Source organism: Lagenorhynchus albirostris, chromosome 5 (assembly GCF_949774975.1).
Source record: "Lagenorhynchus albirostris chromosome 5, mLagAlb1.1, whole genome shotgun sequence".
Taxonomy (NCBI): Eukaryota; Metazoa; Chordata; class Mammalia; order Artiodactyla; family Delphinidae; genus Lagenorhynchus; species Lagenorhynchus albirostris.
This window is the reverse complement of record NC_083099.1, coordinates 71,251,283-71,263,477: the sequence shown is the minus strand read 5'-3', so window position 1 is coordinate 71,263,477 and position 12,195 is coordinate 71,251,283. Positions and strand designations below refer to the sequence as shown.

General features: G+C 42.5%; 1 long non-coding RNA gene across 2 annotated transcripts in view; it reads left to right on the top strand.

The window, feature by feature from the left end:
• Positions 1-12,195, top strand: part of LOC132521091 (uncharacterized) — a 55,165-nt gene that overhangs the window by 15,800 nt on the left and 27,170 nt on the right. The window lies entirely within an intron of this gene.

Genomic DNA, 12,195 nt, shown 5'->3' with positions numbered 1-12,195 from the left:
AGAGCCGGCGCTGGGACTGGGTGGTCCGGTGGGGTTCACTTTCTGAGCATCCCCACCTGCCCTCTCACTCCCACCGCCCAGGGCCCTACAGTTGCTCTATTCTTCACCCATCTCTGAAAACCTTCCATCTCTGATGCTACTTCAAAGCCCCCTGGGAAAGCCAAGTTGCCAATTAAGCCTCTTTGAGGCAGGTTCTCATTCCTTCCCCCACTAATTGAAATGTTACTCCTTTTACTAAACTCCTAAACCACCCAAACACAACGGGTCCTCCTCATTTGCATTGTAACAACGTCCCTAATGTGCTTCCAAGGGCTTTCCGTAAAGGGGACCTTCTCTCCTCTCCCGAACGGTCAAAAGCAATTCGAGGCAAAGGCCTTCATTTCCATCCCTATACAGCTGCTCATTAGCTAAGGTGGAAGAAATTCCTTTTATTCTGGATTCATTTCCCAGGATGATAATGTCTTTTTTGTCTCAGGCCACTGTTCCCAAACTAGCCCTTAATTGCTGATAGTAATTGAGTTAATACATATTTACAGCCTGGTAAGGTTAAAGAAGGTCTCCTGTAGTTTTATTTGAGGCATTTTATCTAACCTGCAATAAAATCATTAACAAATTGTTTGGTGTTAATTCTCTATCCTTTATCTTGTCTCTGCCCCTTGGGAAAGTTGGGTGAAGGCAGATGGCTTCGGCGTGGGGATCGATTCTCAGTCTGGGTGGACCAGAGAGCCCCAAACCTCACCTCAAAAGTCACCTCCAGGTCCTCTGTTCAGAGAGGAGGGCCTCTCCTCGGTGGAAGCAGATAGCCTGGGGCAACACTGTGTAGCTCTCCCAGGCACCCAGCCAAGCAGCGCAGGCAGGGTGATGAAATCCCATCAAAGCCACAGGGCTGGGCCAGGCTCCTGAATTAGCTCCCACCAGTAACTCGAGCCCCAAGTGGCCCACAGCCTGGGCACCGAACCAAGGTGTCAGGCCATGCGACCGTCTGGCCACGGGAGCCCGCCCAGAAAGAGGGGCTGAAAACAGAGCAGGAGGAGGGGCCAAGGGCCAAGGGCAATGCCAGGGGAAGCCAGGGGTTTTCCAAACTTTACCCTGGGAGGCCCGGATGGCTGCCTGTGAAAAGTCGCTCTTGTCACATCCCTTCTCTCTCCTTCCCAAAAGCAGCGGGAGTGATGTGGAGGCCCCCTTCCCCGTAGGATTCCAGGCCTCTTCATCCCATCAGAGGGAAATTGGCTTACCAACAATGAAGCTGTCTTGAGTCAACAGCATGTCTGACTACCCCCAGAGTACTGCTCCCGGTTGCCTGACACTTCCTTTCTCTCCCCCTTGCTTTGCTTGGGATTCTGCCTTCTTTTCCTGCTGACCCATCCCTGAGGAGTGGACCAGGTTGTGTGGCAGAGGCTGGCATCCCCCAGAATCCATGTTGCTGTATATTTCCCAGCCACACATCTACATTTTCCAGCTCCCCTTGCAGTAGACACGGTGTGGGGTAGGGGGGAGTGACAAGCGCCAGCTCTGAGCTCTTTGCCCTGTCTGGCTGCCTGGAGTGAAGATGACCCTCTGGGCAACTTCTGAAGCCAAATGTTAAAAATGGCAGAGCCTCAGTCAGCTCAAAAACTTAAATGATAGGTGGAGGGTAGCGGCTCCTCCCATCCTGTGTATGAGCTTGAAATCAGTGTCCATGGGGTGTAACCCACTGTATGCTTTGGGGACTCTTGGTTATAGCAGGGAATTTGCTATACAGTCTGAGACTGTTCATATAACACTAGGAACTGTGGGAGTTGTTGCCTTTGCCTAGAATGTTCATCCACCAGTGCCTCTCCCGTGCATCCCTTAAGACTCAGCTCAAATTCCAGCCCCTCCGTGGAGCATTTCTGTGGGCAGAGGACCCACAGAAGTAGCTTTATCTGGTGATGCATCCATGGGCTGCAGCAGAAGCCACCTTTGCCTACCTACACGGCCCACTGAGTGAGATTTAGAAACTCAGCCCAATGGCCAAAAGCCTCCAAACCAAAGGTAGCTCCCTCTGAAACTCTGATTTCATAATTCTTTTTTTTTTTTTTGCGATACGCGGGCCTCTCACTGTTGTGGCCTCTCCCGTTGCTGAGCGCAGGCTCAGCAACCATGGCTCACGAGCCCAGCCGCTCCACGGCATGTGGGATCTTCCCGGACCGGGGCACGAACCCGTGTCCCCTGCATCGGCAGGTGGACTCTCAACCACTGCGCCACCAGGGAAGCCCTGATTTCATAGTTCTTTGTTTCTGAAATCAGGCTCAAGAGCCTTGGAGGAGGGGAATAAGTACTAAGCTGATTTCTCGGGCGATTCAGCAACCTGGCGATAGATGGGCCCTTAGAAAAGGCCCTGCCTTTTTCCTTACAGATGAAGAGGCTGGGGCCCAAAGTGGAAAGGCAGAATCAGCACCCGGGCCTCCTGACTCTCAGCCCGGTGCTCCTTAATTGTCCTATTTAAGCAAGGCAGGTGACATGCTGTTGTCAAGTCTCCCATTGCATCCCCTGGTCCAGGCTCAGAATTATTTGTTCTTTTCTGTTCTCCAAGTTGTGCTTCAGCCCACTCTGTTTCAGTGTTCTCAAATACTGTCCCATGCCGCCTTCCTTCAGTCTGAGCACTTCATGTCAAAGTTCTTGGTGCTGATTTCCAGCCAAGGCATGTTGGGAAGCTCCAAAATTTCCAAGGTTAACTGTTCAATAGCCTATGGACAGATATAGCCCACTCATGGAACATAGACCCATTCCTTTGCTCTATAGCGAGGGGTTGGGCCGGGCAGGAAACGTGGCATCACTAAACTATTCCCTGTTTCTCTGTCTTGTCCTTCTCTTCGTGGGAGGAAGAGTCCTTGAGGAGGAATTCCGTCCCCATTTTACAGAGAAAGGAATGAGAACTGAGGCTTAGAGAGGTGGTGATTAGCTCAAGGCTCTACAAGTTGTGACGCCTTTCTTCTGATTCCCCCTGCAGAGTCCTCTGTCAGAGTGAGAAGTTTATCTTTTTCGCTTTCTAAGCCACAAAAGAAACACTACGGTATGGTTTGGGGGTATATTTTGGAATTTTAAACTCAATCAACCACAATTTCTCTTATGATTTCCCAAAAGCAGAGACTTATTTTGCAGTATTCATGTCTTAGAGTCTAAGAGACCTATTGGTCAAAACTTGACATCTGACCTAACATAGGGGTTGATGTCGTTTTCCACAAGGCAGTCCCATCCTGTCAGCATTTTTTCTGATTGTTGGAGCTGGTTCAAAACCCACACTTCTGCCCTCACATCCTTCCTTTCAGGAAGCGGCAGGAGAATCAGAGTCCTGGATGCTTGACTCAGGGGGGGTCCTTAAGGTTATAGAGGTCAATCTTCTCGTATTTTTTGGGGGGACCATAGGCCTATAGCGAGCTGGTGGCAGGGCTGGCCTGGTGTCCTGACTCTTCAGCACAAAGTGCTTTATGGACAACATGTGATAGTGAACCCAGATTGGGTAGTGTCTCTGTAAAGTAAAGAAGGAACATCATTTTCTTTCAATTCTATAGCCTGGAGCAAGGAGGAGTCCATTTTCCTTTGGGAAATATGTTCCGTACCATCCTGTCTATAATTCATGGATGAAATGGTCACCTTTTGGGATTGCTGATGCCTGTTTTCCTCTGGGATGGCTCCCTGCATCTTTCTGATTCATGGCTCTGCTCTGTCAGCAGTTCTTTTTTAGCTTAGTGACTGTGCATGTGGGGAGCAGGGAGGTAGTGGTATGGGTAGGGTGACAGTCACTCAGACACCGCAGCTGCAGGAGGGAAAGGGAGTGTTTGACAAGGTTAGAGTTGGGGGTGCCCACCAACGGCCATTCCTAAGCATATTTATTGTATGCTTAGTATAATGAAGGAAGATTGCTTCCTATATGCACACTTGATCATTCCCTTGGTGCTTTTTCCATTTGGTATATTTTTAAATTCCTTAACAAAAACCTTTGGAAAGCAGAGACCTGGAGAGGAAGAGCTAACGTGTTGCGGAGTCTACAGTACTCTAGGAAAAGTGCTTCTTTCTCTTTTTTTAAAATTTTATTTATTTATTTATTTTTTATACTGCAGGTTCTTATCAGTTATCTATTTTATACATATTAATGTATATATGTCAATCCCAATCTCCCAATTCATCCCACCACCACCCCCCGCTTTTCCCCCTTGGTGTCCATACGTTTGTTCTCTATGTCTGTGTCTCTATTTCTGCCTTGCAAACCAGTTCATCTGTACCATTTTTCTAGGTTCCACATATATGCGTTAATATACGATATTTGTTTTTCTCTTTCTGACTTACTTCACTCTGTATGACAGTCTCTAGGTCCATCCATGTCTCTACAGATGACCCAGTTTAGTTCCTTTTTATGGCTGAGTAATAGTCCATTGTATGTAGGTACCATATCTTCTTTATCCATTCGTCTATCGACGGGCATTTAGGTTGCTTCCATGACGTGGCTATTGTAAATAGTGCTGCAGTGAACATTGGGGTGCATGTGTCTTTTTGAATTATGTTTAGGAAGACTGCTTCTTATGTTCACATATATATGAGGAAACTCTTTCCATCGTCAACAATATCATGAGACAAGTAATCGTATTTTAATTGTCATGGTGAGGACATCTGTGCTCAGAGCAGTGACTTTCCTAGAGCTCACAGCTAGTAAGTGGCAGAGCTAGGATTTGAATTCAGGTCCTAGGAGTCAAAGCCACAATTCTTTCCACAACATCAATCTGCCTCCCTCAGTACCTAGAACTGTTAGCAAAGAGGAACAAAAACCCAATTTGTAGCTTGAGAAAAATGAGTTTGTAAGTCTGAGAGGCAAGAAATACAATAGTTTCTAATCTCAAAATTGGGACTAAAGTTCCAAGCTGTGCTAACTGAAATGGTATTCTCCAAGATATGGTCCCCCCTCAAGAGACCAGCCATCAGTTGGGAGCCATGCCTGATACTTGTGTCCCAATAGGTAATGGTTCAGAATGAGCCCGTGGATGAGGGATAAGATTGGCTGGTCTAAAGGAGAGGACTGAAAGATCTGAGATGCTAGATCTGGGTCCAGACTGCGGTCCTGTCTGCCAGTCTGTTAAAATTGTCTTTGCCACGGGCCATGGATGTGTTTATACCATTTATCAGAACCTCTTGTGATCTGGCAATAAGGAAACCCAACTCAGTTGTAGACAAATATTTTGCAGTAATTTCATTTACTTAACAAGGGCGGGCTCTCTCCCCTTGGAGAATGAAGCTGGAGCTGGTGTAATCACTGGTCAGATCTTCTCCTCACAATGGTCTGAGTGGGAGCCTCTCCCCTCCGTGTTACCTCCCAAAGGAACAGGGGATAAACGCCCTTGTAAGACAGTTGGTCTCATTTTGTGGATGTGAATTCAATGTCTCACAGCTCCATTCTACTCATCCTAGCTCCGGCTTAAGTTTTAAAAACGAATTCTCTCTGCATTAATCTGAAAAGATCCTTCAAACAAAAGCTCAACATCTGAGTCTATTTACTGAGTGTGCAGCTGTGTCAATTGGCCAAGACAAAGCAAGGCTTCCTGGTCAGCCCACAATGGGCTGCAGGTAGTCCTGCAAACAGAGAAACACAAGGCACGGTCTTTTCAGGAGCCAGCAGCCCTCCTTCCAATAAGGGAAGAGCTGGAGCTCAGGGATCAAGAGAAAAGGAGTGCCACCCTTCCCCCACGTCACCACACACACAAGTGGGGACTGAAGGATACGATCTGTAAGCCCGTCAATTAGGGCTATTAAAAAGGTAATTAGCCTTCTTCCATGGAAACCAAGGACAGAGATGTGAAAAGGGGAAATTCATTTCCATATGGTTACATTTTTATGTGACCAGTACCCTTTCTCAAGGAAGTGAGATAATATTGTTGAGAATATCACTTGGTCATTCATGATGGGAAGGTGATATCAAGTAAATTTAAGAGTTATCGAAGAATAAAAATAATAACTTTTTATTCCTGAAAAAAATTTTTTTTTCTGCTATTAGTCAAACACTAGATTCAAATCAAGTGGCCAGAGTTAGGAGGCCAGGGAGGAGTTGAGAGTTATTTCCTTTCTAGTTTCCTCTCCCGAAGAGAATCGCGGCAGGAGATGAAATCTGAAAATGTCAACAATGAACAATTTGTCTTGGATTCTGATAAGTGTGAAATTCAGAATTAGTGTTTCTGTTCCCTCTCTTTTCAAACATGTGTGGGTATTTTGGTAATAAAGCCCAAGAGAGAAGAAAACGAATTGAGGAAAGCCCTTTCTCATAATGAGATTTGAAGATATTTATTGAAATGGATCTAAAGTATACAGTACTCTGCAACACTGGCCCAGTTCACAATGAACATAGGGCTTACACGTGTTTACTTTGTCTCTCTGTGTGTGCATGCTTTCAGGTAAAAGATAATTTAATTTTGTTTTGTTTTTCTCCACCATCTCTTTCCTTCTCTTTCACTTTCTCTTCCCACTTTATTGAGGTCAAATGTACCTGCAGGGAGATGCACAGAGCTTAAGCATCCAGTTGGATGTATCACATCTTGTTAATCCACACAACAATCAAGGTATACAATATTTCCACCACTTCAGAAGTTTCCTGCTCCCGTACAGTCAATAACCACCCCCAGGTAATCACTGTTTTAATTTTTATTGCTACATATTCGTTTTGCCTGTTCTTGAATTCCATATAGATGATATCACATGGTATGAATTTTTTGTGTGTGACGTCTTTTGCTCAAAGTAGTATTTTTGAGATTCACCTGTGATGTTGATGGAGTGTATCAGTTTATTCTCTTTCATGTATAAGTAGTATTCCATGGTATGATGACACCACAGGGGACCCATTCTTGTATTGATCGACATTTGGGTTGTTTCCAGTTTTAGGCTGTTATGAAATAAACTACTGTAAACATTCTTGCGCAAGATCTTTTTTGGGCATATGTTTTTTTTTCTCTTGGGCCATTACCTAGGAGTGGAATTGCTGAATCATAGGTTAGGTGTATGTTTAATTTTATAGGAAACTAAGAAACTGACAGGTTTCTAAAGTGGTTGTACCATCTTATGCTTCCAGAAGCAATGTATAAAAGTTTCAGTAGTTCCATCTCCTTACAAACATTTGATGTTTTTAGTCTTTTTAACAGTAACTGTTCTAATGGGTATGAAGTGGTAATCTCATTGTGGTTTTAATTTGCTTTTCTCTAAGGACTAGTGATGTCAAAAACCTTTTCATGAGATTATTATCATTTGCATTTCTTCTTTCTTGATGTTTCTATTTAATTATTTTGCCCATTATTTATTGGCTTTTCTCCTTATTCATTTGTAGGTATTCTTTATATATTCTGGATAAAAGTCTCTTCTAATATAGGGGTACAGCAAATATTTTCTCTTGGTCTATGACTTTCATTTTCCTTCTCTTAATGGCATCTTTTTGATGAGTAAAATCTTATTATTTTGAAGAAATCCAATTTTTTTCTTTATGATTAGTGCTTTTGCTAGCCCATCTAAGAAATATTTGCCTAACTCAAAGCTGTGAAGACACTTCTCTATGCTTTCTTCTAGCAGCTCTACAATTTTAGCTTTTGTGATTAACTCTACAATTCATCTCAAATTAGTTTTTTGTGTATGTTGTGAGGTAAGGGTTGAGGTTTATATTTTCCAAGCATTTATCCAGTAGTTCCAGAACCATTTGATGAAGACTTCCCTTTCTCCATTCAATTGTTCTGATGTCTTTTCATAGATCAATTGACTATATATGTATGGCCCTATTTCTGAACTCTCTGTGTTTTTGTCTTTCTTTATGCCAGTGCTACTTTGCCTTGATTGTTATAGATTTTTAATACATCTTGAAATCAGATATTGTGGGTTTTCTAATCTTCCTCTTCTTTTTAAAGATGATTTTGGCCACTCTAGTCCTTTGTATTTTTATATAAATTTTAGAATCAACTTGTCAATTTATTCAAAAAAAGTTCATTGAGATTTTGACTGGGATTATGTTAAACCTGTAGATCAAATTGGGAAGAGGGAGAAAGGCTTAACATTGATCCTTTCAATTAATGAACATGGTATCTCTTTCTACTTATTTGTTTTCTTTTTCTTCAGTAATATTGTATACTTTTTAATATAGAGGTCTTGCATGTATTTATTTAAACCTATTCCTAAATGTTTCAAGTACTTTGATGCTATTGTAAATGGTAGTTTGAAAATTTTATCCTCTAATTGTTGTTAGTATGCAAAAGTAGAATTGATATTTGACCTTGTAGCTTGCTATACTGCTAAATTCCCTAATTAGTTCTACTAGTGGTTTTATACATCATTTAGGATTTTTTACATACATATTCATGACATCTACAAATAAAAAGAATTTTACTTCTTTCTTTCCAGTGTTTATACTTTTTATTCCATGTTATTGCACTGGCCAGAAAAGAAGAGGTGAGAGCTGACATCCTTGCCATGTTCCTGATCTTAGAAAGTGTTCAGTAATCTACCATTAAGTAGGATGTTAATGTGGATTTCTCAGAGCTGTCCTTTATCAGACATTTTATTCCTAGCTTGCTGAGAGATTTTTAAAATCATAAATGGGTATTTAACTTTGTCAAATGCCTTTTCTTCATTTTTGAGATGATCATGTGGTATTTTTCTATGGTTCTGTTAATGTGGTGAATTAAATTGATTGCTCTTTGAATCTTAAATCGACCTTGCATTCCTGGGATAAGCCTCAGTTAGTCATAATGTGTTATCCTTTTATATATAATGCTGGATTTGATTTGACAATATCTGTTAAGCATTTTTGCATCTATATTTATGAAAGATATTGATCTGTAGTTTTCTCTTTCTTGTAATATTTTTGTTAGTGTTGTGATGGTGTGATGGTTAGTTTTATGTGTTAACTCGGCTAGACTATAGTACCCAGTTATTTTATTTAAAATGAATCCAGGCGTTGCTATGAAGGTATTTTGTGGATGTGGCTAACATCTGCAATCAGTTGACTTTAAGTAAAGGAGACTGCCCTTGATAATACGAGTGGGCCTTATCCAATCAGTTGAAGGCTTTAAGAGTAAAAATAGGTTTCCCAGAGAAGATGTTCCACCTCAGGACTGCAGCACCCATTCCTGCCAGTTTCCAGCCTGCTGGCCTGCCCTACCATTTTGGACTTGCCTAACCCCACAATTGCATGAGCCAAGAGCCAATTCCTTAAAATAAATCTCTGTCTATTCAAGACATATGAATATATACAATCTCAATCTTGTGGAAGCTGGTGTTAAGGATTTGTTAGGGTGGGTCTATTTCAGTTTTGTGTTTGGGGTATGATCCTTATTCTATGACATGGTCCTTTCTCTGAAGGTGTGGAATTTCTGGAGTTTCACATGAATGGTGAGGCACTCACCGAGATATCTCTTCACTCTGCTTGGTTGGAACTCCAAAGTCTTTCAGCATTAAGAACCTCTGGTGTCTCTATTTAGATTTTATCCCCAGAGAGTATGTTCTCTGATAGGCCTAGTGGGGTTTTGTCCTGTGCATTTGCAGCCCTACTCTCCACCAAGAAGCCAGAGGGAATTCCCAATATAAACATCTGGCACCCCTCCTGCACAGCTACCTCTTCATTGGTACCCTGCCCTGCTAATTTCGGCTGCTTCAGCATCCCCAAACTCCAGCCTCTGCTTCCTCAACCAAGCATGCCTGCCTTCCTCTGCTTGTGCCCCACCTCCGTGCAGTATGATCTGGTAACTGTCCCCACGTCGAAATCCAGGTTACATGTAGGGGTCACTTCATGTGTTTCTTTTCTCTCAAGGATTACCGTCCTGCTGTCTGTTGCTCAATGCCTGAAAAGAGTTGCTTTATTTATTTTGTCCTGTTGAATCATTACTTATGGTAGGAAGGCATGTCCAATACCCGTTTACTCCATCATGGCCAAAAATGGAATTTCAGCCATCCATCCATTTGTCCAAACCTCCAAACCAAGACCATCCCTATGCCGTCTGCTTCACTTCTCATGTGCTCAGCAAAGGGCAGAAATCACTGATGAGTTCAGAAAAATCACTGGGTGATTCTTACAACACTTGTCTTCCATGGTTCTCAGAAAACAAACAAACAAACAAACATATCATAGTTTCTAAAAATTCAAATAGTCCTTAGTCGTCCTTTGTAAGCCAGCATTTTTCAAACTGTGTTCTGAGGAATGTTGGCTCCATAAGGAGTTAAATGGTAATCTGTGAATGAAGGATTCTCTGATCAAATACTTTGGGGGAAATGTTATGTCTGATTTTTGTTCCAGGAGAGTCACATATATATTAACACATTAAAGGCTCTGACACGTCCTGCTGAAAACTTTCATTAACTCAGTGTTTCCCAAACTTAATTGATTAGCGAAGCCTCTTCATGGAATATTCATTGGCATTGGAAACATGTGCTTTTTAGGGTCATGGGTTATCTGACCTCTTATCTATTTTCCCTAAAGTTTTGGAGAAATACTATTCAGAAGGGAAAATGAGAGCTTTTAAGTTTGACAAATCAGTTAAAATCAAGGCTGCTGGTATTGTAATCAAGCTGTATATTTTTGGTAGAGCCAGCAATTAAACAGATCATTTAAACCTCTCCAGGAAACTGTGTGTTTGAATTACACTTCCTAAATATGCAAATAACGAGGTGTTATAGGAAAAGGGACTTTTTCCTTTAGAGCTGAATGACTTAGATCAGCATATTTATTTTGTAAAGCCCTAGAAATCTGGAAGTATAATGCTAGCCCCTAAAGTCTTACCTTCAATAGTATTTCATATTTTACTGTATTTTTAGATAATAACCCACGTATATAAATTTTATTAGTCATTTACTAACGCCCACTAAAATACTTTTGGAAACGTTTTCCAGCTCAGACACCTTTTAAAAACCAAATGACATCATGTCTGTTGGTATACATTGTTCTATACTGGAGATTGGGAATACTTCCCCACCCCTCCATAAAGCGACGGCTGAAAAGTTTATCATCATCCTCCCTAAAAGTAAGCACCTGGGAAATGTGAGTGCAATGAAAGCACAGCACTGAGGAAGTCAGCTGGATTTAGAAACCTCTCCCTGGGGGCATTGCCTGTCCCACGGTCCTGGGAACTTCGGGGGCCCAGGAAGGGCGAGGTCCTGAGTTGCCGAATTTCCCTGGTTGCTGAGAGGCTAACCACCTTCTCCGCCCTGCCGCCCTCTGCCAGCTCCACGTTCTGACTTGCAGGCAGAGGTAACGGTGATGCACAGTTATTTATTCATTCAGAGCATTTATTTATTTATTCAAAACGGATTTACTGAGTGCCAGTTATGTACCAGGCACTATTCCAGAAGTGCTGGGATGTAGTGGAGGACAAACCCAGTCCCTCCCCTCATGGAGTTTACATTCCAGTGAGTCACAGAGTGAGAAGTACCACGGGGGAAAAAATCATGTTAAGGGGTCAGACAGTGGCTGGAAGAAAACTGTGCTACATAGGGTGAGTGGGAAGATTTTCTCTGAGAGGTAACATATATGCAGTGACATGAATGAGAGGACAAGACAAAGACACACATAGGGAAAGAGTTTTCAAGGCAGAGGGAAGGGTAAGTGCAAAGGCCCTGAGGCTGAGGCTTTTGGTTGAGTCCAGTGGCTCCCAAACACTAACTGGATGCATCAGACTCACCTAGAAAGCTCGAAAGCAAATCACATTTCTGGGCTCCACAATCTCAGAGCCCGATTCAGTAAACCAAAAGTGGGGCCTGGGAACTGAGATTTTTTTAAAAGCTTCCCCCCAAGTTTTTGGTGCTTAGCCCAGTTTAGGAAACTCTGATCTAACACAATGACCTCATTTTACAGATGAAGACACTGAAGTCCAGAGAGGAACAATGATTTAGCTCCTGGTCGCGGAATTAAATTGTGATGGAGCCAGGCCAAGAAACCATATTCCCACACCCTCAATAGGGCTCTTCCTCTTCTACCCACTCTCTTATTCACCCCACCCCCTCCTCCCCTCCTTCTCATCTGCCCCAACACAAGAGGCCAATAGAAATGTGTTTCCTCTAATAATAGTTGTTGCTATTATTATTACTCTAAATAATAGCGCCCATTCATTGAATATTTACTTTTTTCCAGGCATCGTTCGAAGCGCTTTACATGTATTAACTCATTTAATCCTCACAATAACCTTATGGGATTGGTGTGCTTGTTATTCTCACTTTACGATGAGG